This window comes from Protopterus annectens, chromosome 5.part0 (genome assembly GCF_019279795.1).
Source record: "Protopterus annectens isolate FY-2018-M chromosome 5.part0, PAN1.0, whole genome shotgun sequence".
Lineage (NCBI taxonomy): Eukaryota > Metazoa > Chordata > Ceratodontiformes > Protopteridae > Protopterus > Protopterus annectens.
This window is the reverse complement of record NC_056735.1, coordinates 1954663632-1954685766: the sequence shown is the minus strand read 5'-3', so window position 1 is coordinate 1954685766 and position 22135 is coordinate 1954663632.

The following is a 22135-nucleotide window of genomic DNA, read 5'->3' as shown; positions in this document are numbered from 1 at the left end:
TAGTCCCCTACATACATGTGACATTATATGGGATCTTAGTACACACGTATATAGCACCCACTCCTTTGATAACCATATTGCCAATGTGGTGTGGATATCCTTCTACGTGGCCACCCTTATCTGTAATGGGTTTGTAGCTGGAACAAAGGCACCCATTGTACCTCTATACTCCAGACGTATGACACACTTTCAAGGGTACAACACCCCTTTTGGGGTGTACCTTACAGAACAGCAATGACTTTACATACCACAACATTAACCCACCATGAGGATTATTGACCTCTGAAGGATGACGTATGCAGCACAACTACAGACACCACAACTGTACACATTTGCATACTGCATACTCAGGGGTGACCTCTGCTGAACATACAGGGCCCATGTCCACAACAATGTTGATGGATATACTCCACATAAGCAACATAAGCAAAAGCCACTGAGAACAACATGCTCATGGATATGTACACAAATGCAACGATGAGTGGGACATGCTCGAGGGATACATTCCTGAACCAGACACTCACCATGCTTTGGAACATGATTCCTATGTACATCAAGCAGGGACACTCACTAGCACTATTCATGAGATACCTCGATGGGTGGATGGAAGACACACATGTACGCCAGGGATCACTGAAGTGGCTGTACTGTATACAGGTGCAGGTAACAAATGGCTCTGCTGTTCACAGACACAGGACACTACCCTAGGGAGGTGCCGCCGCTGAAAACACTGTAGTTGGGCTTACAAATGGACTTGGCCAGACAGCATAGTACCTAACTATGAATGTGTGAAGCTATTACATGTCCTTTGTGCATGGATAATTGAGTAGCTCTTCCATTTCAATTAGCTATCATGCTGTTACAGTGTCCCGTGACTACAAGCCATATGTATCCTGTTATTGTGTATTGTACATGCCAATAGACATAAATTTTGTTTGCATGATATACCAGTTATGCTGTGTAAAATATCTGACATATCTACCTACAATGCTGTACATTACACATATTTTAAACATTATCCCATAATGCAAAGCATACTTGCACAGCAGGACTACCTTAGGCATGTTATTCTCGTTATATGCCCATACACATGCCTACTGTGACAGTATATCAACATATACTATCCCCTGCTATGGCACGTACTTGTTGGACAAACCCTACCACTGATGGCGGGTGGTGTGGAATTGTTGTGTTTAAAGCCCTCATGTAGCATCCCTTGTGGTGTATGAGATGTTTATCTTGTGGCCTACAGCAGGAAACAAAATTTCTACAAGCATTACTATGCTCAACAAGACATCACTACATAATACCTTTTCCCACTTTATGCATTGCGTACACTTTAATTAATACAAAACAGGCTCTACATACACTAACATACTGAGTGTTCTACATACCTTGTTAGCGTTCCGAGTCTTGGTAAATATCTCTTTTGCACCTTTACTCTTTAAACGGTTCTATGGTATGAGCATATGGTTTGAATGTATGGCAAGGCATCCTTATATATGTAGATACCTGTAACATGTGGTATCCTGCCGGCAATTGGTATTCCTGAGTAAATTATTACATGCACATCAGCTGTGCAACTACTCCATTTGCCAATTATGCGGCAACAGTGGAGTATAATTGAATTCTCCACTTGGGTGGTGCCCTTTTGCCCTACCTTCGGGGAGACGGCCTGTATGTGTTTTGTTGTGAGGAATTGCAACTGCTATTTGGAGAGACATGGATATTTTGAATTCATGTCCACCATGGATTGTGTGTGATGGCTAGAATATGTGGTTCGACATGTGAGTGTACCTGTCATCTCAACCGTCTGATAAGGGACTATTGCAAACAAAACCTGTAACTTCGCCGTCTGTTCCATTATACAACAGCTACAATTTCACATGGCGCCATTACAAATGTGTCTCTCACAAGGTATGTTAACGCTTCTGCAGATGTAATTGAGTGAGTGGATGTTTGTGATGTTATTACAATCTGTATTGCAATTGTTTTGGGTGTGGGGGAGATATCGGTGGGTGTACATAGCATATACAGGTTTGTGGGGACTGCATTTGTACATATTCCATATATGTGTGTGGGCTCCTTCCCTAATTGAAGACTTATCATTTAGTAAACTAAAACTATGGTTGCTGCGGGCTTATACATTGAGCCATTGTTAATTGGTTCCTATATAGCATGCAGGTGAGGTTGATATTTCAATACCTCCGGAAATACATCGATATGTAAGGGAATGTTACTAAATGACAGCTGTCTCGTGTAGTTTTGTCACAGATATTTGCACTCATTGCAGTTGTGTTGGTGACTGAACCTCTTTGGCATGAGTTGCTACCTATTCAAATGGCCATAGTGGGACATTTGCAGGACACACATCGGTGTTTTCCGGCCGACACATACCCACGGTCAGTACACAGGACAGAACGTACTTTTATCCTAAATACATACTTATTCTTGTAGCACTTTAGCTACTTATCATGTTTCATGTAACATTTACGTATTTTAGATGCAGGAATAGCTATTTAATGCAAATATTACATAATATATAGGACATAATTAGGTCCTACAATCTCGGACATTTGCCCTTTTTAATATTTGTTGTCAGGACACAACTGCCCAGGGAGGGGCTGTCCCTCTTAAAGTGGGATAGGTGGTAACCGTATGCCTACGGCCAGCTATGACCACACCTAACGTAATGATCTACCTCCGAGTTAGCACTAACAGACACACAATGCAAACACACACACACACACACACACACACACACACACACACACACACACACACATTACAGTCCCAGGGAAATGCACATGGCACCCTCAACACACACTTACACAGACTACAGCAATCACAAACACAGTTGAACACAGTACCTACCTGGACCGCAGCACTGGCAGCGATAACTAAATGTCCCTTAACATCGTGATAATATTACTTGCGCTTCTAGTGCTCCGGTACTGTGGTCTTTCGGTCTTTACGCCCCGTGATTATGCGTGTTGGTATGTGAAACATTCAGTAGTTGGCAGTATCCTATTTATTTGTACCTCCAAGGTTGTGTACATGTCATTGACCTATCTATATATTTGCAGATATAGGTGAATCCGTATATATCGACATATATCTCTCTATTACCCTTACTATCTCTATTATATATATATATATATATATATATATATATATATATATATAGAGAGAGAGAGAGAGAGAGAGAGTAAGAGGGAAAACACACCTTTTGTTGTGTACATGGCGGTGTATACTGTTTCCTGAACTCCACAAGTTTGTGTTTTAACCTGTCACAATACACACCTGCAGTTGGTACATCTCGGGTAGCTTAGTGTTAGGTGATTGTGTACATGATTGCGTGTTCTACTACTGGCAGTGGTCATTTTACCCTTCAGAGCAGGCACTATTAGTACAGGGGTGAATAATGCTAATTTCACCTGTTATGGACATCGTTGACCATGATCTGCGCGATATTCAGCAAAGCTTAGCCCTGGTTCGCGCATATCCGTATAGTCATGTTTAAATGACGCTTACCAGCACTTGCCAATGCATAAACCCTCTAACATGTGCTAAACCTGATCTGATGACCTGCATCCAACATCCACTATTCATGCCTTCGGATTATGTAACGGCCCTTGCAGGACATGGAACTGGGAATATGCACGACAGTCAGTGCATTTACCACTTGGGCATCTGGGATTTGTACACGTGTTATGGTGTTTTGTATGTGGACTGTATTACGGCTGTTACTCCATACTGCAATAAAATGTGTAACTAGGTTAGTTTACATATGGATGAGACCTAATAATGGTATGTCCAAGTGATGTTTAATGGATGTGTTCCAGCATTGGGAATGTATGTCACAGTGAGCCACACACTATAATGTGCTACACCTTCACACAACCATAGGTGGAAAATGCTGGGATGACAGATACCTGTCATGGGTACTCCCCATGCTTTGCACTACATCCCTGATTACATTATATGGAGCCCCTCATTAACACACCAGGGAATCCATGCAGAGTGTGTGGTGAACAGTGATTACACATGGATCCCGCAATTGGCTCTGCTCCACTGAGGGACAGTTGGTTAATCGATGTGGTGGTGACAGCAGACACTGCTTGCCTTGGTTGATGAATAGCCTCTGACAATTGGGCATGTATCTACCGATGTACCTAGGAACCTATACATACAGTATCAACATATGCTGTTAGGTGCTTGTACTGTTCAGGTGTTGACATTCCTTGTTCCAATAGCTGTTGTGTGTGCAATGTTTGAGGGCTGCCTATGTAGGATTCACACAGTAGGCCACCTATACATTACAATTTACAGGTTGTCGTGTGTGTGTGCCATCCAGTTTACTGTGTGTGCAGGTGGAGAGGTGTGTCAGTCCATAGGGGCCTACACTGTCAGTGTATGTGCTATACGTTCCCTCTTTGCCAAGGCGCGGGGATATTGGGCATGCCTCCATCTGCCTACTGGGGCTGGCGCAGCATGTTCATGGTCTGAATCCCTCTGTGCCTGTGATGGCCTTGGCAATTGCGGTGGGCTGTGAGAGCCTTCACCATTATGTCCCTGCTGCAGCTGTTTCCGCAAGATCATATTATGTAGCATGGCACATACTATGAAGATGTCAGCACACGTGCCTGGAGAGTACTGCAAGGCTCCACCAGATATGTCCAAGCAAAGGAACCATGATTTCAACATCCCAAACACACGCTCTATGATGATTCTGGTTTGTGCGTGTGCCTCATTATGGCGTTCTTGCATGGGTGTGTGTGCATTTCTGATGGGAGTCATCATCCACAGCTCCAGTGCATAGCCAGCATCCCCCACAATGTGGCCGAGTGGGATGTCCCCCCTGACAAATACCTGATACAGCTGTGAGGCATGCCAGATGTGGGAGTCATGGTAGCTTCCAGGGCTGCCAGCACACACATCCATGATAATGCCCTGGGCATTGCACACGACCTGGCAGTTGATGGAGTGGTACCCCTTGCAGTTTATGTAGCACCTACCATGCTCACTGGGTGGTGACTTGATATGTATGTGCATGCAGTCTATCGCACCCAGTACATCCGGGTAGTGTGCCACGTGGTGGAAGAGACTCATATTGCTGGTCAACTCCTCCTGAGTTCAGGGGAAGTATATATGCTCATTGGCATGTGGTAACATGGCATCCAGGAACTGGTGTAGTATCCTGGATGCTGATGCCTTTGAGATCCCCATTATATCTCCAGTTGGCCTTTGAAAGATACCTGTGGCAATATTCTCAAGCTTACACATACCTTCATGTCCACTGGGATGGGTTCCCCTCTGTTGTTTCTGGATCTCAGGCATGGCTGGCACAGCTCAACTATTTGCTGTAAGATTTGCCTGCCCACCCTGTACCGCTCTACTATCTCCAGATCATGTAGCCCCTGGTAGGTTACCCTTGGTCTGAACACTCTTCTCCTCCTCCAGGGCCTGCAGTGGTTGTCAGCATCGTCCTCCACAACACCTTCAGTCTCTAAAACATGGTGATGAATCACAGCTATGGCAGCTCCCAACATGTACATTGTAAAAGTTCCCCATCTGTTTACACCGATGATGCAGTGTTTGGGAATACACAGGAGTGTGTGAGGTGCCTTCACAATTTATACTATTGTGCTTTGAACACTGATGATGTCATAGGGTGTGTATGTACAATGGAAGCTACAGGGTATCTTATGTGTTTTACACAGGTACTGCTACTGTGGTGCCTTTGGTGCTGAATTACATTTAGCTGCCGTGGATTACCTCTTGTCCTTCCTTTAACATTTCTTAATGTTTCCCCTCCCATTTTCTTGCATGCATCCAGCAGCCTGCTTTCTTTTGTACTTTCCAAAACCTGGCTTATCTTGTGAAATGTGTTCTATGGCCAATCTACTGCAGGTTTGCTTTGCTCTGCGGTGACAGTTCTCTTTTCTTTGCAATCCGACACCTCCCCTATCCTGTTCTGCAGGTTGCTGCGAGCAGACTTGTTAGCTTCCGTCGATTGCCCACTGTGAGTTAATAGGTGTTAATTTCTCAGCTGTACTCCAATTACCCTACTGCGGCATTTCCTTATTTTCTTCCCCTAACCTTCCTATTTGAGCTATGGTGCACAACGCATGCATCTGCTTACCGGGTTTTGGGCATGTTTTCATCCACATACACATGCACTTTCGGGCACCATATGTGCTCTCAGCTAAACGATGCTATACCTACATCCCCACCTCATCCTGCAGCTTTGCTTAGCAACAGGCAGCCTGGATTTGCATTGCTCCAATGTGCTTACAGCTACGGTGGCACACCCCACTGCTGATGTCATGTATACCTCCAAACCACTCCTCGGTGTTGTAGCGCTGCGCCGTATGGTACATCCTTAGTCCGGCGGGATGTTTGCGATTCACTATTACTTGCCTCATTTGCATAGCATTGATTACTAATTCATAGTTACCATGCCGAACACTGTCACAGACCCTTAGCAACCCTTGCAGCTTGGTTGTGGTGTACCATGCATACCATTGAGTATTATGGTGAAATCATGATTTGTATTACATTGTGATTTTATGACATTTGTATATATTTTCCTTGTGTTCCTGTTTGCGCACACATGCCCTGCAGTTGTAATTTGCGTTACTGTGGACATGACATTAAATGTTGTTTTTTAGGTGTTGTGCATCTTTTCTTATGCCATTGGCTGTATATTTAGCCATTGGCATATGTTAACTTTATAATACATGAGTCTGTTTCGCTTTCATAGCTCCGATGTTCTGTTTGGCAAAATGTAAACCGTTTTTTTTTTTTGTTTTACATTTCTGTGGGCTTATGCTACGCCTGCACCACTTAATGAATCGCTATGTACCTTCATTTGCATGGTGCAGTACTGCGCATGGGGTGATTAGCATACCTGAGCCGAGGGCTGTGCAGATCTGGCGTACACTGGTAGTGCATGTGGAATTGGATCGTACCTGAATCGCTCGGCGGCCATATTTGGCATTATACCACCTATGCTACACCTGCGCCTGGCACAAGCTTCATGAATCCCAGGGATTGTGTAAAATCAGGGATGAAAAAATATGCTGAGACAGTATTAACCCTGTCAGGCCTGTCTGCTAAACTAGCCTAGTTGTGATTTCATCAGCACATTAATTCACTATTAATTTGGATGTCCACCAATTATATTTATAACTGTGTGTGCTGCAGAATATACTGACACAGTATAAACTGTGTCATCAAACATCAGCATTACCAACTTTTAGCTTTCGCATTCAATGACCATTCTGAGCACCCCCAAACCCAGTAAACACCACAGCATATGCTGAGCTATTTACAAGGTCTCTGTACAACAATATTCATAGCTGTATAGAGCAGCTGTGCACAGTAGTATTAAGAATAATACAGACTCAAATGGCAAGCCATAATATCAATCAAGTTATACAACAAAAGAAAAACACATGTTGGGCAAGCATAGCAGGAGCAAAGCCATATATATTCAAAGCCACCCAGCAATCTAAACATGCAGCTAAGAGGGTTAATTAATACTTTAAATACTAAATTTGAAGAAAAACTAGCTTCTCAGACAAAGGACAACCACAAAGCTTTCTAAAGCTATGTCTGTAACCTCAGGAGAAATGCACAGGACTTATTGTAAATAGCATCACCAACACTGAACCAAAGGCCATTGCCAATCTTTTAGCTTATAGGGTCAGCCCAAATTTCTCCACCCACTCCCTCCTCGATAGTCCAAAGGAAATACTGCATACCACAATCCCCCAAACTATTACTAGGGAACAAGTCATCAATGCTCTTTCCAAAGCCAAAAACCTTGTATCGAAGGCAGAATGTTTAATAAATAGCATGAAACATGACCTCTCTGGTCACTTGAATCACTTATCAGCTGGAGCATTCAGTTAGGTTTTGTGCCAAAGGAGAGGAAGATGGCTACTGTCATTCCTCTGCACAAAGGAGGTTCAACCACTGATCCAGGTAACTATATGCCTGTAAGCCTTACCAGCCTCATTTGTAAGGCCATGTTGAGAATCATCATAGACATGATAAATGGCAAACACTGGACCCATCACAGTTCGCTTTTGTTAAAAGAGGGACATGCCTATTAAAACAGGTGAAATTTTTTGAGAGGGTCACGAAAGCACTGGATGAAGTTAAGACTGTACACACAGCTTACCTCAAACTCACCAAGGATTTTGATACAATACCCCAGGCATTATAGGATACTCAGGCATTACAAGAAAGCTCAATATTTTATGCAAATACCCTTTTACCGGGAAAAGCCGAAAGACACACACACACACACACACACACACACACACACACACACACACACACACACACACACACACACACACACACACTCTTTTATCACTGATAGGACTCAGGAGGTCAAAATAGTTCAGGCCACCTCTACCAAGAGGCCAGTCCCTAGTGGAGTCCCCCAGGGCTCTGTATTGACACCTTTCCTTTTTGACATCCATTTCTCAGAAATGGAAGTAAATGCTGAAGGTCTATGGCCGACTAAGTTTGCAGATGATTACAAGCTGGGGGTTATCATCAACTCCCTGCACACATATTTTCATTCATTGTTACCCAGCAAAGAAATTAATGTTAAACATCTTCATCTACTTATGCAAATGCCATGGTGGGACATCTCTCACATACTATATCTTGGTACAGAGGGACATAATCCAGTCGAAGTACCCCTTATTTGTGGATATCACTTTACATGCTGCACCCTGTCAAACTGTTTACCCAATAAACTACATTTTTAATTTTCTGTAAAAGTTCAGTATTCCCCTCCACACCGGTATTTGAGACTACCCAATTTCCCCATCTTGACTTACCTTATCGTGTGTGTGTGTGTGTGTGTGTGTGTGTGTGTGTGTGTGTGTGTGTGTGTGTGTGTGTGTTTGTGTGTGTGCTCACATGTGGGAAGGTATATTCATAATCATTGAAATACCCAGGTTTTGACATTGCTGAATTCAACAACATAAGGCCAATAATGCAAATGTGCAAATGTTGACATGTTACTGTACATTCACAGAGGAATACCATTGGAGTATATAATACTGTAAAGTGTATATGTAACACATTTGACTGCGTACAATTCACTGAAAGCTCAATTCACTGAAAACACAATTCACTGCAACACATTTCACTGAAAGTTATATATGGCCTTTTCCCCACTGTAGTGTGACCCTGGGAGTTAGAATATATAGTAGGGGGTGTGGGGGGCACTGCCCGCCATATTGGGGGTGTGTGGGGGCATAGCCCCCACCTATTTTAAATATTTTGAACTATACTCATGGATACTTGCAATTTCAGTAAATTACTCTTTTTTTTAACTTCATATATATATATATATATATATATATATATATATATATATATATATATATATATATATATACATATACACACAAACTATGTGGGGGGCTAGCCCCCCACACACCCCCGTCACTATATACTAATTCCAGGGTCACACTACAGAGGGGAAAAGGCCATATATAACTTTCAGTGAAATGTGTTTCAGTGAATTGAGTTTTCCGTGAATTGTGCTTTCAGTGATTTGTGCACAGTCATTTAACTTTCAGTGAAATGTGCTTTCAGTGAATAGTCCTAGACCCATATATATATATATATATATATATATATATATATATATATATACACACACAGATACACACACACACACACACACACACACACACACACACACACACACACACACACATACACACACACACACACACACACACACACACACACACACACACACACACACACACACACACACACACACACACACACACACACACACACACACACACACACACACACAAAACCCACACAAAGTGTGTTTGGTCAACAACTGGCTTGGTTAATCGTCAGAAGAGCTGGGTTGTTTGGCTGACCATCCTGTTTGTAGAAAGGACATTTTGTTGATGATTGTTGTGTTGAAACAGGTAATATATACTATGTATGTATGTATCTTTGTGGATATGTGAGTGCATGTATGGGTTAAAGGTAGAGTAAGGGTTTGGTAAGGCAACAGAGTAAGTGTGTGTAATTGCTAATGTTTAGGGTTAGGGTTAGTGTCAGGAATAGATTTAATGTATGCATCTGTGTTTGTCTGAATGTGTGTTTGGTGAGTGTCTGTGCTGTAATGTTAAGCAGTAGTAGTAGTAGTGTAATAGGAAGGGGTTTTATAAGTTAAGATGTATATAATGGCCAGAATAGGGGTTAAGGCAGACGTAAGGATGAGGAGTGAAGAGCCCTGCTCCACCTTAGTAATGCCTGCTTACCTTAAGCCTAACCATGCCCCTACACAAAATGCTAACATGCATCTTAACTTAAAAAAAATAAAACATTCTCGTAACACAACAAATATTCAGTCAGATTTGACATGAATGGGCTAGAGTTTTGGGTAGTGCTTTAGAAAAGGAAATTATAGTTTCATAGGTTCATAGGTGTGTACTAGGCTAATGGCCCTGGAGCCTATATAAGCCTAGCCCAAGAAGATTCCTTGGCGTCATGCCACCCAAAGTTAGTTCCCAGTGCCCCTGTCAAGCAAGGCCACTGAAGTGATCCATGGGGTGAGATTCCTATTGCCCATCTACTCGTCAATATTTCTCTTAAATAGGGCCAGTAAAGTGCTCTACTTAACGTGAATGGGAAGTTCATTCCAGAGTATGGGAAGTCTCTGGGTTAGGAACCTGTCCCTCCAGCATGTTCTGTTTATTGTGGTAATGATGTTTAGGTCCCTGGAGTGTGTGGCACGGACAGGCTGGGATATCTCTAGGTGTAGCATATCTAGCAGCTCTGGGTCAATGGCTTTGTAGGTCAAGCAGAGATTACCTCTAAGTAGGTGATAAAAGACAGAATATATCTGGAAATGTTTGAGTCTGTCTGTATAGGGCATGTGTCTAAGGCCTAACATCTTCTTATTGAGGTATTTTTGTGGCCTTTACAGTTGTTGTAGGTGTCTAGTGAGGTACATACCAAATGGGGCATTGTATTCTATAATAGGTCTAATGAGGGATTAGTAGAGAGGGATTATGCCCTCTTTCTACCTGGATGAGAAACCTTTTTGCAATGAGTTGGGCCACATAGAAGCACTTTCTGACTAGAATGGCAATGTGGTTATCAATGGAGAGGTTGCTTTCAACCTGTGTCCCCAGGTCTCTTATCATACCTTTGGTGTTTAGTGGACTACCACCTATGTGGTAGTTCATGGGCACCAAATTTTTCCCAAAGGGAATGACAATGCACTTTTTGGCATTGAGCTTAAGGCCATGGTTCTGGGACCAGTCATTCGTGTCAGTGAGGCATTTTTGTAGAATTCCTACATCAGTTGGAGAATCAGTATTGGCTCCCAGTTTGCAATCGTCTGTGAAGCTGATCAGCCAGAGTCCCTTTGTGGTGGCTTGAACTCAGAGAAGTAGATTCCAAATAGGAGAGGATCTAGGACCGATCCCTGTGGGACACCACTTGTAACTCATCGGTAGTCAGATTTGGAGTCCGCTACTTTCACAGTGTGGGTTCAGTCAGTGAGCCAGTTGGCAACCCATCTTATGACATAGGGGTTTATGCTTAGTTTAATGAGTATATCTATGATTCCTGAGTGAGGGATGGTGTTGAAAGCCTTGGCAAGATCTAGGTAGGCTGGGTGAACTACCTTGTCCTCATCCACAGCTCTGGTGACAGATTTGAAGAAGTCTATCAGGTTGAGCAGGCATGATCTACCTTTCACAAACCCAAACAGCATGGGGTCCAGAGTTTGGAGATTCCCTATGTCCTTATTTATAAGGTCCATTATGATGCGCTCCATAGCCTTACATATCAGACTCATTAGACTAATGGGGCAGTACTTCCCAGGGTCTGTAGTCTCTACCCCTTTGTGGAGTGGGATGACCATAGCAGTGTGCCATTCGGTAGGAAGAAAGCCCGAAATGAGGCTGTGATTAAACAGGGTACTCAGGTGTGGTGCCAGTTCACTTTGTAATTCATGTAGAACGCAGTCAGGGATATTATCAGGTCCCATGGAAGCTCTATTCTTGGCTTTGAACAGTGCATTCTTTAACTGTGTAGCTGTGATAATAGGGATTTGGCTTTCCTCAGGTATTGTGATAGGCCTTTTAGGGGGTGAAATTGGGGTAAGGTTCGCACTGAACCTGTCGGGCAATATGTTGGCAATATCAGTTGATTTTGTATATGTATTGCCATTGTGCTGTAACTCAGAGCAGATCTGAGTATTGCCATGTAGATTCTTGACATAACTATAGAATGATTTATGGTTGTCTTTAGAATCTGCAGCAAATTTGTTTTCGTAGCTAGCTTTAGAGGATTTGATGATGGAGCTCAGCTTTGCTGAGACTAACAAGGGAGTTTCTCCAGTCTTAGGAATTCACCCTTTCCTGCAACAGGTTTTTCTTTCTGTTGTAGAGTTTATTTATGGTGCGGGACCACCAGATTTGCTTCCTTTTTTTTGGAGGAGAACATCTTGGTTCTGTTTGGTATGGCCGGTTCCATGTGCTGGTGTATGTGCTCATACAGTGCATTGGTGTATGATTCAGCAGTCATCCACCTATTTTCCATTTGCATGAGTATCGTGAAGTTAGCCACCTCTGTTTTTAGAAGCCAAAAACTGGCTTTGGAGAAGTTTTTTTACATTGGTTTCCTTTAGGGGGGTGAGGGTGGGATGTGGATATCTATGGTGACTAGCTTGTGGTCAGATCTAACCAGGGAGGAGTTGATTACTGGTGTAGAGCAACGGTCACTCATGTTACTAATAACCAGGTCAAGGATGTTTCTACCCATGGTGGGGGTAAGAATGAGTTGGTCCATGGCGTTGGAATTAATGAATTCCAGAAAACGTTGCGCAAGTGTGTTGGTACATGAGTAATTTTCCCAGTTAATTGAGGGGTAGTTAAAGCCTCCAGTATAAGGGTATTGGTTTGTAATATAATATTTTCCAGTGTGTTTAGGAATGTGGAATGGGAGTCTTGGGACATGGTGGGGGATCTATAGCAGGCTACAACCTGGATTGCAGTTTTGCCCAGTGTTAGTTGTACTTGAAGTATCTCTGATACGTTATGTTGGGCTACTAGTCTATAGGTACGCATATCTTTTATGAATATGGAGACACCACTGCCTTTAGTGCTTCGGTCCAGGTTTAGGGGCCAAAAGGTGTGGTATGAATTCTAGCCTGGTAGTGCTGGGGTGTTCTCCGGAGTCTTGAACTAGGTCTCGGTCACTGCACAGATGTCGATGTTCTCCATTTTCAAGCTTGCTTTGAGTGAGTGCATTTTGAGATTTAGACTTCTAGCACTGAGTAGCATAACCCACAGATTTTGGTTTCTTGTAGCTGTTATGGTGGTAATTTTGTCTTCAGGACATTGCCTAAAAAAGGCACTATAGGGGTGGCAAGAGACTTGGCCAGTATCTGGAATCCCTGGGGTGACAGGTTCAGCGCATCTCTGGTGAAGCATCGAGGTCTGTCGACCATGTCATCCCAGGCAGACAGATACTGGATCCCCTTAGAATGATACCAGAAACTTAGCCAATTGTTGAAGTCAATCATTTTCTGCTTGTACTGTAGTATTATTCTGGGTGACAGTAGGATGCTACTCAGAGCTAGGGTCATACCTGCTTGGGCTACACGATCTGAGTGTTCCTCTGTGTCTCTTTTCATGTAGTCCAGGGATGTATGTCTCAGGTCATTCACACCAACATGGACAATGACAGAGTCATATTTGTACCTGTTGTGGAGTGACCTAAGTGCGTGCATTATGTGGTGGATCCTGGCACCCGACAGGCAGCTGACCATAACTTTCTCCTTATTCAACCTAGTGAGTGGGACATCAGTGTGCCTTAGTATTGAGTCACCTATGACTAGTGCATTGGGTAAGGTATTTTGCCTTATGGGCTGTGGTTGAGTGGCACACTGTTTATGTGAGCTATGTGTCTCATGGTTTGTGCTGGGATGTAGTGGTTGTTTGTGTTTCTGGTTCGGAGGTCTCTGTTGTTATTGAGACCCTCTGCTAAAGAAGGTGAGTGTTTTGTGTTACTATATGAGGGTTATGGTGGTGTAAGTTCTGCAGGGCTATGTGTTGAATGTGGTGTGGTGCAGGTGTTAACCTTCTCCTCTTGACTGGCTAATCAGTCTTGGCTGGAGAGTGCTTGGCTTCCAGTTTGGCTATACATGTGCATCTCTCACAAGTCATAGTGTTGGGAGGTAAGAGGAGAGGATTGCCTGTGTACATGAGGCAGTTGCTACATTGCCTCAGGATGCCCAAGTTCACCAGGTTGACAGGAGAAAGCACAGGGAGCTGACCTTTAGACATGCCTGGATATGAGCTCACTATATTAAGCACTGAAGCCTTTTACAGGAAAAATGTCATTCAAAGTCTCTGAGTCTGTAAAGTGCACTGCCAAACACTTAAGGGGAAACTAATACGTAGACCCTGACATTTTAAGGATGAAGTATTTAGGCAGATATTCTAAAGTTAGAAAGAAATCATGCAGTACCTACTAAAAATAAAGAATCAGCTTGTCAAGAATGATGAAAAGAGGGGAGTCGCATGAATGGCTACTGCCTGGCTACTACTAATGCTGGTTTCAGCACAGCTTCACTCTGTTGGGATACAATACTCCTTTGCTTCTTCTCTCACCATAAGCAAAATGTCAGCACCAATTCCAAGAAAAGAAGCAGGCCACAGCCTGTTTGGTGATCCACAGTCTTTTTCCGGTTGTTGCAAGGGTCTGCAGGCTTGTAGCCTTTTTCTGGTAGATGCCTCAAATAGCAACCAGACCAGTCAGGTACGTTAAGCATAGACACTCACACTCCAACCAGAAAGAATCAGGAATCAATGCACTCTGCTCCTACTCTCACCAGAATCAGAATATAAGCACAGATTCCAAACTGTCACCTATAAAGCAGTTATTAAGCTTTCTGGTGATCAGCAGTCTCCAGGAAATAATGTAACTGCACTCTTTCTCTCAACAGGGGGCAACAGAAGCACTAATCCCAAGATGACTACTGAGAGGCAGAATGTGGGCTCTCCAATAACTGGTAGTCTTGCAATAGATGCTTAAAGGTAAGATGAAAAAAAAAGATTTATCCTAAACACTGCAGTGTGCACTAGAGGAGTTAGATGTGAAAGTTGGTAACAAGTTGTATCTGTCTAAAAAGTTAAGTTTTGTGAGAGTCACTATTTTTAAAACAGCAAGATAGATTGAAGGGGGACGGTCACTTTTTTATTCTGGTGCTATGGAATACAGTAGGATGGCCAATAAATTTAAATAGTTGAAGGGGAGTGATTTCACAAAATGATAAATCTGTGCTTACTCACAACAACCAGTAAAAGCAGAGAGGAAATGAGATATATGGTCAAATTAACATAAGGGGCAGGCAACTAGAAAGACAGTGGTGTTTAAGAACACAACAGTAACCGAGTGGGAGGATGGGAAAAATTTCTGTCTGACTCACAAGAGACAGAGCTGTGGTCTGTTTTCAAGATTTAAAATTTTCTTTTTTCAATGTACTCGGTGTCAATGTATTTTGTATTTGAAGTAATGTGTGTTCAACATGTTTTGGTAGATGTTTTGTATGCTGACCAAGTAACATGTTAACCAAGCATAATACAATCATAGATGTGGCAAGTATGTCTGTGTATCTATATCTATATCTATAGCTATATCTATATCTATATATATATCTATATCTATATCTGTATCTATATCCAAATCTATATCTCTATGTGTGTGTGTGTGTGTGTGTGTGTGTGTGTGTGTGTGTGTGTGTGTGTGTGTATGTGTGTGAGTGTGTGCGTGCATATACATATAAAACAAAAATTGGTATATAAGTATGTATTCAAACACAAACACACACACACACACACATGCACACAAAACATACATAAACTGTTTTAAGAAGAATACAAACCTTAGCTTGATTCCAAGATGTTGGTCATTTAAGAAACACCCTCTCCACAAAGCTCTTACTTAAATCACAGGAAAATAACTAAATAGCCAAGAAATCCTGATAAACAAGCAACTTTCGGGGAGAAGAGCCAGTACTCACCCTAAAATTGTCATTGTTGAACTCTGGAATCGATGTGTTCAAAATATAAATTTATTTTTTTTCTATCTGACATTTACTAGCATGAGTTTCCACGTATAAGTAAGAGGCCTGAAGGCATCAGTACCTCAGCAATAGACAGCAACCACAAGAGAAAAAGTGCTTAAAGTTGCGGCGAGAAACTGTCTAAAGAAATAGAAGGTATGGATACCCAAACCTCCAAAACTAAATTATCGGCAATAGCGTCCCCTGAAAAAGAAGTTTTATCTAAAAGACAGAAAATAACCAAAATACAGTAGGAACAAGCCAAAGATAATAGAAAACAAAATCCTGAAAGCACTATACATATGGAGGATCTTAAAAGTGCTCTTTTACCACTACAATCTGCAGTACATGGATTCTCCGAACAACTTACTAAATTTGGAGATACAATAAATCAAATCACAGAGAGGTTGGATTTAGTAGAAGGAAAAACCAAAACTAATGAGCTACAAATCGAGCAACTGAAAGAAGAAATAAGTGCTAAAGACAAGATGCTAACTGACATAAAATTAAAAATTCTGGATCTGGAAGCAAGGAGTAGATGGAATAATCTCATTATCAGTGGGCTCCCGGAAAAATACGAACAAAACCAACTGCTTCCAACACTCAAGCAAATTTTTAGTGCTTTACTACACTTAAATGAGTGCACAAATGAGTGCAAAATTGAGAGAGCTCATCGTGCTCTCTACAAAAACCAGAACACTGCAATCCCAAAAACAATTTATGTTAAGCTTCTTAACTATCAAGATGAACACTTGATCCTTCTCTCCATTTAAAAAACAAAAACATTTTATGTGGAATGGCTATGTCACAGGATCTTCCCTTAGAAATCAAAGAAAGACAACACAAACTCTCTCCATACTGTGCAGAGTTAAACACAATGTCAAATTCCAGATGAGATTTCCTAATAAACTTTCTTTTTACCATAATGATATAAAATGCACTATGGAGTCATCTAAGGAAGCCAATTCCATCTTCATGAAATGCTTTGGTAAAATACTGGAATCCTAAGGACAGAGAATGATACACTTTCACTTACCAGCTCTGACCTTTAGCTTTCCATGTCTTTTTTCTCGGACTATAAATGCAAGCATACATTAGTCCTCTTAAAACTTTTAAACTAAACTAGATAAAAGATCCAGAATAGTTCATGAAGCCTAGGAATGTTTGTTCCGATGAGCTACATCCAGTAAGACCTTTAAGCAGCAACAACTTCCGAACCTAAAGGGCAAGTGCATGGAAAAGAGCTTCTTTCCTTTTTATTTTGATCTAGACTTTGCACTATCTCCGCGCTTGGGAAAATGCCTCTGCCAGCAATGGACAACTCCTCCACTTATGTGCAGATGCTGACTGGACTGTGAACTGAATACATACTAATTCACATGAATTAGCAAAGGTAAAAAGGACACATAATGCATAAGACTATTAGTGTTATGAGACCTTACGAGGCCAGTTACCTCCCCACTCTAAACCGCACAAATGCATTTCTTTACTAAAGATGGGGAAATGAACTAGTGGTTCTAAAAACAGTACAATCTACACATTCTCTTATATTTTTTTGCCTCTTCCTCTATCTTTTATATTTGACAATGCTTGTTACCACAAACTAACTAAAGGGGAAGAGAATAAAGGTTTCAGTTGTAAACAGCTGAAAAGCTAGTAATAGCTCATATGTAAAGCCTGCTTTATATATCTGCTGGAATATAGTTTATTTTTGAATTACATATTTTTTTTCTTCTAGGAAGACATAAACTTTCCCAGACTGAACTGATCTTATATGATCAAGTAGTTCATTTCTAAGTGATGCATACACGAACTACAGGGAAATGTCTACAAGTCAGAAGTTTATAAAAATAAACCATATGGCATAACTCTGATTAATCTTGATAGTTTAATAGGTTTTAATTAAATCTATATGTGATGTAGCAATTAGTTTTGTTTAAAAGCAATGTCATACTCAGCAACAAATGGATATGCTTATGAAACTTGTTATATTTATCTTAATATATTTACTAGGAAACATACTATGGTGTAAACTATATACTTTTTAGTAATATGCATGAAAACATGCTTTACAATATCTCCTTTTCCTTTATATGTAAATATCTAGATTTTTGATATTTTTCTGCTTTATTTTTCTTAACCTTTCCTGAAATCAGATTTCTGATATGATGTACTACTTATTAACATAAGTTACTTTAATAAATCTATGTTAGCTGATACTTGAATAACATTATAATTACCGTAATTGGCAGAATTTATAGTTAAGAGCTAGATGGATACACTAAGTAGGGTATTAGATGACGACGTTTGGAACTAAAACAGGGATGTATATAGGATGTAGTTATAGTTATTTTATTATTGAAAATCATTCAACATTCTTAATGGTATGTGTACCTTTTTTCTTTCTTTCTCTTTCAAATACAGGGGATAAGTGGGTAGGCACAGGGGTAGATTTAAGAGAGATTTGTGCTGCATTCTCAATATATGATACAACTTTACTTACTATAGGAATTATATCTGAGCCATTTAATAGAAGTCTTGATTATAGCCATCCCAACCACACATTAAATATTAACCTAACATCCCAAAATATATGGATAATGTGTGGAAATTAATTTCCTAGAATGTAAGAGGGCTCCAGGAAAAAAAGAAAAGAAAACTTCTGATGCATCTACTTTTAAAGTCAGAAGCAGATACTTGTTTTATTCAAGAACCACATATGCTCGAGGAAGATTGGACAAATGAAAAGAATAGGAAATGGATAAAAGACATTATTTCTGCAGGAAACAATTATAACTCTAAAGTTGTAGCAACTATTATTAGAAACTCATTACAGGCCTCTATTACAGATTGGAGATCGGACCAGGGGGTAGATGGTGTTATTTCACAATTATAAACCCACTACTTAATAAACCAATCTTATTTTAAATGCTTCTGGACCTTGCTCTGGACAACATGACTTCATTTTAGAAATCTATAACATCTTACTTAACTTTCCCAATTATTACTATAGTCTAGGGGGGGGGGTTGGAATGTGGTAATTGACCGCTCCAGTAAGTCCAAGTCATACAACACACAAGCCTCCCTAGCTTTGATGGACTTAATCTCAGATTTTGGACTTGTTGATCCTGTCTCCTTTGGTGATGACATACAAAACAACAATGAATATGCATATTTCTCTAAATGTCACAACTCCTGGTCATGCCTAGACTTCTTTCTTGTGTCAGAAGGATTAATAAAATGGTAGATAAAATATCTAGTTGAACCTAGATTTTTCTCAGACCATTCAAAGATTACATTAATAATAAACTTTACACATAACTCACCTACTTTAGCTAAGAGGTACTAATTGGTCTCTAAATAATATTTTACATAACTCAGAAGTTACTGAAGAAAATTCTAAAACTCTAACAGAGTTTGACACGGACATGCATATCACAGACATCCCATATGATGTTCAGTGGGCTGCATGTAAAGTGATGATTAGAGGAATAATTATTAAAAATCCACATATCTTAAAAAAGAAAGGAAAGAAAAGGAAGACCGCCTAATATCTGAGATTAGAGAACTAGACAAAAGACTTCAAGTGAACTATACTCCAGTTCTGGAAACTGAAATTATAGAAAAGCAAAGAGAATTATTTGATTTACATCAGTTTAGTTACTCCCTGCAGGAACTAATGTTTATAACTAAATATTCTGAATGGATACAACCCTCCTCCAAAGCACTAGCTAAGCTAATTGAAAACAAACAGGAATCTTCCAGAATAGCCCTTATCTGTCATCAAGATAAATTATATAAATCAGATATACAAATCATTCAGCTATTTTATCAGATATATTCAGACATATATACTAGAAATGACCATCAAACCCCAATCCCAGAGATAGAAGACTATCTCAGCAATCTCATATTCCCAAAGCTAAATGAAGGCAAGAAAGCAATTCTATCTGCCCCACTAAGTCAACAGTAAATAGTGGATGCCATTGGGAACCTTAAGTTAGGAAAGGCTCCAGGACCAGATGGTTACTCTCCGGATTTTTATAAAATCTTTAAAAATAATCTGGCTCCGATCTTACTTAAACTATTTAACTGTATCTCCCTCAGTGGTATTTCTGATCTCTCCATTAACCACTCGAAGACTATATTGATCCCTAAAAATAACTTAAATAAGTCAAACTTGAATAACTACAGACCAATCTCACTAATGAATGTTGACATCAAAATGTTATCATCTTTGTTAGCTGAAAGACTTAAGAAAGTGATCCCTCTCTAATATCTAAATAACAATTGGGATTCATGTGCAATAGACACACCTTGGATAACACATTGACATTAGAAACTATTGTTAGCCTTACCAAGAAAGATAAAAATCCAAGATACGCAATGATATTGGATGCATGTAAGGCATTTGACAGGGTCAACTGGAACTTTCTGTTTGCAGTGTTATCTCACTTTTATATCCCCATAGAGTTTATCAATATTGTCAAGATTCTGTACAATAGTGCTTATACACACCTATATATCAATAAAAGCTACTCAAATCTGATAAAAATTCTAATGGTACCAGACAAGGTTGCCCCCTCTCCTCTCTTTTATTCAATGTATACATAGAACCCCTTTTCTTATCTATTTCACAAAAGACATATCACTCAATACCTAAAATACTACATACCAAAATAAGTCTGGCCGCCTTTGCAGATGACTTGAATCTACATCTCGAACATCCTTATGTAGATCTTAAGAAATTAGTCACCACCTTAAATACCTTTGCAGATATATCTGACTGCAAAATTAATCAAAATAAATCCTACATATTCCAGATCAATCCTACAGGTCACAGGGAAAACCATTTTCCAGACTCTCCTTTTAATATGGTTTACTCCTTTAAATGTTTAGGGATTTGGTATGACCACTCCTCTTCTTCCATATTACATTGTAATATACTCAAACTATGGTCTGGGATCTCTCAGGATATGGTCAGATGGCAACAAATGAAACTACCCATGATATCTAAATCATCTATCATTAAAATGAATATCCTCCCAAAGCTTCTCTACCACTTTCATGCATCATTTTCTTCCATTCCAAATAAGTTCTTTACTAAAATTCACAAAGCTTTTGCAAAATTCATTTGGCATCCAAAGTCAGTAAGAGTATCATATCAAAGTCTTATATTTCAAAAATCTAGAAGAGGCCTAGGCTTGCCAGATCTACAACTTTACTATAGAATCTTGTGTGCCAATAGAATTATTTCATTTGCTAACTACCACCCAGACAGTCAAATGTGGACTCCATTTTGAGTAAAGATGTGGTACAATCATGTTTTTAATAACAACTTCAACCCAAAGCACTTCCCTTCTTAGAGACATCAATTCTTACAAGAATAAAGCTGAACATGTCTTGAAGGATAAAGTTAGAACTTTTCAAGAGATTTTTAAATCTCTAAAATTAGAAAAAGCTCTGTTTTTATTCCTACCCATCCACCTAAATCCTAATCTGAAATCGAATAATAACATGATTAACCTTGTTGAATATCCTCTAATAAAACACTACACACTTTGGGACATTTATAAATTTAGGGATTCCTCACTTCTGGAACTACGCGATATATTAAATTTAACCAGAAAATACACAATAATACTTTGTCAGATAAAAGAAATGATCACATCTTTACTTAAGGGTGTCATCACTGATGATTCTGAATCTAACCAGGTATCTAAACTGTTGAAAGTTTTATCTGGCAAAAAGAGTATGTTAGCCCTATCTTATAATTTCATTCATGCAATCAAGTACCAAGATAGAATTGTCTACTCGAACTACTAAGACCAACAAGAATCTGACCTATTGGAAGACCAAAAAATATCAGCCAATAAATCTACCCGCCTATTCTCCCCATTTAAAAATCTCACATACACACAATTTATGATTAACAACAATTTATATTTTACACCTTCTATATTACATAAATTTAACCCTAATGTATCC